The sequence below is a fragment of the Berghia stephanieae genome, chromosome 1 (genome assembly GCF_034508935.2).
Source record: "Berghia stephanieae isolate SIO BIC M18660-M18661 chromosome 1, UCSD_Bste_1.3, whole genome shotgun sequence".
Lineage (NCBI taxonomy): Eukaryota > Metazoa > Mollusca > Gastropoda > Nudibranchia > Aeolidiidae > Berghia > Berghia stephanieae.
The window spans coordinates 61,845,532-61,851,531 of NC_088360.1; the positions used below are offsets into that span (position 1 = coordinate 61,845,532).

Sequence of the window (6,000 nt, forward strand, 5' to 3'; positions counted from 1 at the left end):
TCAGTAATATTTAATGTATAACAGAAGATTTCCAGTGTGAATAAAGTAGCTCTGTCAGCATGAACCACTGTTTGTATGTAAGCACACCAACGAAATCAAGATCATTTTGAGGAGAGAGATCATCAAGAAATGCTTTCAGACTGTCTCTTTCAGGATATTTTTCACACTGATGAAGCATATATTATCATTATGGATTTTTAATAGTACATACTATTTTACTTAACTATTAACATTCGTGAAATATATCCCCAGGAACAGCTAACATAATTAGTTTTGAATTTACTTCACAAACACAAAATGAATGTGTTCCTCTTGGTCCTACAGTTATGCACCATTTGGGCCTAAGTTTTGATAAACCAATATCATATTGAGGGTAGGTACTTTTTAAAAATTTGGTATGCAGTTCATTCAAATTAAGTATCAAACACTTTTGCACTTTAGTTTTTACCCAATCAATTGTGAGTGAAACACAGTCGTTGTTTCCTTGACACAGTGGGCTAGACCAACTGTGAATATTAACCATTGTTATACAATTCAATTACTTTTTCTTTATCTCATCTGCTATTCTTTTACATCTGTTAGAATTGGGTTCGGCAAAAAGTCCTTTCTCCTTCTTTAACTTTCTCGCTTTTTTTCAAAAGCTACTTTGCACTGGAGAACATTCTAACACACAAAATGATAAATCTAAAGGAGCTGAATTATATTTTGTTTTTCATTCATGCCACCATGATATATCTGAATGAGTGTATAGTCCACCTCTGTTGAACTGTTTATGTATTATTTCGCACTTTTTTCAAAAGTAAATAAATTGAAAGCATTGAATCATTAGCTTTTAAGAGTTTCTCATAAGCCAAATATTTTAAGCTTTGATTGTTAGCTATATTGGGTAATATGAGTCGATATTGGGGGTCAAAATAATTGAGGAATACCCCTTTATTTATATTTATAAAAACAAAGACAACACGTCACCTTAATTCATTTTTGCCACATGGTGTTCGAATTTTTAACACGCAATTGTGATTTAAATTAAGTACTATCTTTTAAATATACACACACAAGTTCTGACTAAAGGCCAGAGGTATGGCCTATCTCAATTTATCAAATTAATATATGAAGTGTTGCTTTTTACATTTTTGTGCATTTGCATATATTATTTATATATATATATACATATATATATATACATTGTCGCCATAGATTCTCAACTTTGTGTTTATACATTGTCATGCATGTCTGTAAACGAATTTCCATTTTTTTGGATGAATAAAGTAGATCTTATCTTATATTATAACGTAAGAATTGAGATACCTACCGTATTTGCAGGTAATATATCAAATTTTGAACAAAAAATCCCAGCCAAGATCTTTGACCATTTTGAGTCTCGAAGTTGGTGAAAATTTCCGATTTTGGTGAGCGCCGCCATGCTATGAGTTATTGTTCGCAATATTATAGTACCAGACCCATATTTCTCTATACTATGTTGAGCCAATATGTTATTTATTGAGATAAACATCAATGACCAAAGATAAACCATTAATGTCATGAAAAGAAAATATTGAAAAAAATCATATTTTTGCCACACAGCACGCAGAGACATGTTCAAGGGCAGATAACTCCAAAAGTTGAACAATAAATTCAATTTCTTTCAGATAATTGTAATCTATGCTACAGGTTGTACAGGATTACCAAAATTTGAGAGATTTAGCTTGATTGATAAAAAAGTTATAGCCTCTCAAAAATGGACCCACGAGCAAATTTGATTTTGCCACGATTTGACACAAAATGTAAAAAAAATGTAAAAATTTCAAATATCCATATATTCTGAACTGTAAATTTGGTTTTCTTCATGTCTCATCAGTATCTTCAATTGGTTTCCAATTTTAGAAAATTTGGTCTACTTGACATGGAATTGGAATGGCCCTATTCGAATCAGAGATAAAAATAACTATCAAAACAAAGAAGCAAAGATGGTGAAAAATTATCTAGCTCATATATGATATTGGTGTGGATAGACAGCTCAGTGGGCTAGACCACCTTTCATTTTGTTCTTTCGAATCTGATCACTCCCTTTTTCTTTTCTCATTTTTTTTTTTTTTTTTGGAGCGAGTCTATTCTTTTCTCCCTTTTTGTTTGGCCTTAGCATGATTTTCTTAAAATTGTTTCTATTTTATTTTTTGAAAATTTTTATTGTTGTTTTTTCTCTATCTGACCATTTGGTCGCTCTATGAAAACTTTTGTTTGTTGCTTTTTAATTATTTATTCTTTTTAGAATATACCTTTTGAGAAGGGAGTGGGGACGAATATGACAAATTGCTAGAAAGGAACCAAAAGAGAGACAGAATTTTTTTTTTTTTAAATGGATGGGTCATTAATCACTTGCAACGCTCCGTAGAAAGAAGACGAAAAAAAATAAAAAATTGTTAAACCAGGATCCGAACACACCGTGTAGATTCCAACAAGCCTTCGAAGGCAGACGACTTAACCATTCAGCCATGGCACTGACATGAATGTCGACGCAAATTGTGTATATATATAGAAACCTACTATCCATCGACTGATTTAATGTTAGTTAATTTTATGTTTTTATTGATACATATTAACTTTACTTATTTCTATGTGCATTTCGAAACTTTCCATATTCTGGAAGGTGGATAAATGTTTAAAAGAGCAGAGTTTCAAAATTGTCTGTGTATAGGCAGTTTAGTGAGCAGCAGCAGTGGGAGTCAAATTGTGATCCAACTCGCCCATAAGAAAGTTGTGACTGAAAAATGTTGTTCGAGTTTAGTGGAGTTCAATTAAAGATGCATATCAAGAGGAATATCGCAGATATTTTGGTATCATTATTTTCGTCTTTTAATTTCCTTTTAAATTGTGCCAAGAAACAAAAAATCCATTTAAAATTTCAGGAGTTATATGAAATTAAAATTTGGCAATTTTCAAATGTGTTTATTTTTTTATTAACAGTGTTTTAGAACAACATCTAAACTTTATTCATGCCAAATTTCAGGGCTCTATATCTATGCACAGACACTTAATAACTCTGCGCTGAAATGCCATGTTTTCCTTATCTTCTCATCATGGCTGCCCGATGATATCGATATTCATATCAATATATTTTAATTTAGTTATTTATTATTTAAAATTTAGCCCATAATATTTTCAGTACTATTATTTACTTTGTTTTTATTTTGAATACATACTTTCCAACTTTTTTATGGGCATTTTATAGTTTTTATTTCAAAAATTCGTATATTTCTTTTCTTTGTTAAATCCAATATTAATAATATCGATATTTTAAAAATACCAATTGCTTTAATTTTATTTCATTTTGCCATCAAGTCATCAAATTTCTTTCCAACATGTTTAGATATATTTGTTATCATTTGTAATCACAATCTAAAGGTCTAATAATTATGCTAAGAAGTTCTGTTTTGTTAAATTCCCTATGTGTATAACCGTCCACTGTCTCCCAATAATCAATTTTATTATCAGACATGTCTGAGAATAATCACAGTATGCGCATTATGGCATTCTGTCAACGTAATTACATGTATGCAGTGATGACTAAATTTAAAGACACCTCTATTCGCAGTAGTACTGCTAATAATGATTTCCTCTATTCGCAGTAGTACTACGAATAGTAGATAGCAGTCGTATTTGTTATTCACAGTAGTAGGAGTAGATATTAATTCATTTCAGTTAGGTGTTTGCAGTAGTACTGCAAATGCGGGTTCGTTCTGTATTTGCAGTAGTAGCCTACGAGCCTAGAGCTTTATTGGGCGCAAAATATAAATAAACTAACTACATCATTACCTTTATTATTTTTATTTTTATTCATTTTTCAAAATGATTACTATTACTATTAATATTATTTTGCGTTTCAATGACGATGTGTCTGTTGTTGTGTAGTGATGGTGGTGTTGATGTGGTGGTGGTAATGATGTAGTGGTACTATGATGATGACTATAACTATAAGGATAATAATGATGATGTAATGGTGGTGGCGGTTGCTGTAGTTTTGACAACGATGTGGTTGCTGTGGTAGTGGTAGAAATGATGATGATGTGATAGCTGTTATTGTAGTAGTGACAGTAGTAGCGATGATGACGAGGAGGATGATGATGTAAAGGTGGTGGTTGCTATAGTTTTGGTAGCGATGTGGAGGCTGCTGTGGTAGTAGTAGTAATGATGATGTGGAGGTGGCTGTAGAGTAGAGGTAGTTTATTGATTGTAACTTCTATTATTTACAGGAGCACTGAGATATGAACTATGACTCATAGTATGAGCAACGGCGAGAGTGAGAGAGAGAGAGAGAGAGAGAGAGAGAGAGAGAGAGAGAGAGAGAGAGAGAGAGAGATTCCTGGAACTTTATAAAATATATTTAACTAACTGTAAATAATACCATAAACGTGGACAGAACTATTCTCATTAAAGTAATCTGAAAGATAAACTGATAGATTTCATGATGTGAACGAATGATCAAGTCGGAGAGGTGGGGACGGAGAAATTTCATAGATTGGATTGGGGTAACAAAAACAAAACAAAACACGAACTTGTCAAGTTTCAAACTTGAAGGAAAAGTTGAAACGTTCAAAATCTCAATTCTCAGTCACACAAAATGTTTCAAGTATCCTCCTTTTCTTTCGTTTTCAAACTACCATACTCATTCATTCAACTTCAAGCCATTCGACAGCAAGTCATTTTGAACAGAAAATAGTGATGTGTTCAATGAGGGGACAAAAACTAATTTTCAGAGACGGAGAGCGCTTCTACGACTGCGAATAGTGGTACTGCGAATAAGCACTTCGAAAATTAAAATGGCTATGCGCACGTAATAACATGTATGCAGATGCCGAAAATGACTATATGCACGCGATTACGTATGTATATATATGAGTGTTGATGGGTACATGTAGGTACGAGAGTGCTCGATAATGTTGGTTAGAGCTATAGATAGATATAAAATATAAAGCCAAAAATATGTGAGTGACTATATATAAAAGCCTGTGTAGTACTATTGACTAATAGTAATAGAGTAGAGCCCCAAACACAAGGGGGAGGGGCGGCCCTGCTTGACTTGGAACTATAATTAAAATTTAAAAACAAATTCATCATTTAAAAAAAAAAAGGAATGTCAACATCAATATTCAAGCAGTGGATAGTATAAGAAATATAGAGATTATTTGAAACCTTGTTAAGATTGCTGAAATTTTTTTTCACTTCTCAATATTGAAACTTCAGCAAAAATTACAAGCCGAATGTTTGTTTGCTCTGTATTTATCATTAGGAATATTCTTTCGCATTTTAGATTACTATCATAATAATTATTAGGAACTGTGTTTTCCGTCCACAAGTGGACTGAATACACAGCTGTGTTTTCCATCCACCAGAGGACTGAATACGCAGCAAAAAACTATGTGTAGGCCTCACCTGGAACGTTTATAGTCTGGATAATACAGTTCAGTGAGAATTACTCATAAACGCGGATGGCAAAATGCAATAACAAAGACCTGAGTGGCGTCAACTTCATACTATCTATAGATAGAATGCGCTTGGCCAAGGAGTTCACAACATTGCCATCCGGAAGTATAACGGACCAACACACAAACTCTGTGTAACCATGAACTTTTATAGTCAGGTTAATACAGTTTAGTGAGAACAACTCACAAACGCGGATGGCAAAAACACTAACAAAGGCCTGAGTGACGTCATCTGCATACTATCTATAGGCACTTAGATAACCACGCCTCTCGGACAGTCGTCATAATGTAAATATTGGCAGTGATTGGTAAACATAGCGAACTACACAGGTTTTACTATCGATGGTGTGTGACTAAGTAAAATATCCACTGTTCTGCCGCTTGATCAATAGATAGAACAAAGATGACGTCACTCTGGTCTTTGTTATTACTTTTTGCCATCCGCGTTTATGAACAATTCTCACTAAACTGTATTAATCAGACTATAAAAGTTCAAGGTTTCACATAGTTTTGTGTGTTT

The 6,000-nt window shown here is 33.1% G+C and overlaps 1 protein-coding gene across 4 annotated transcripts in view; it reads right to left on the minus strand.

Moving 5' to 3' along the window:
• Positions 1 to 5,458, minus strand: part of LOC144978933 (alpha-N-acetylglucosaminidase-like) — a 134,231-nt gene extending 128,773 nt beyond the window's left edge. The window contains exon 1 of one of the 4 annotated variants that reach the window (XM_078925561.1): positions 4,554 to 4,708. The gene's annotated coding sequence lies outside the window, so the exon portion shown is untranslated. Of the gene's footprint in view, positions 1 to 4,553; positions 4,709 to 5,430 lie in introns of those variants that run through there. The other 3 variants (XM_078925564.1, XM_078925571.1, XM_078925555.1) reach the window with 3 other exon arrangements.
• Positions 5,459 to 6,000: the final 542 nt, after the last annotated feature.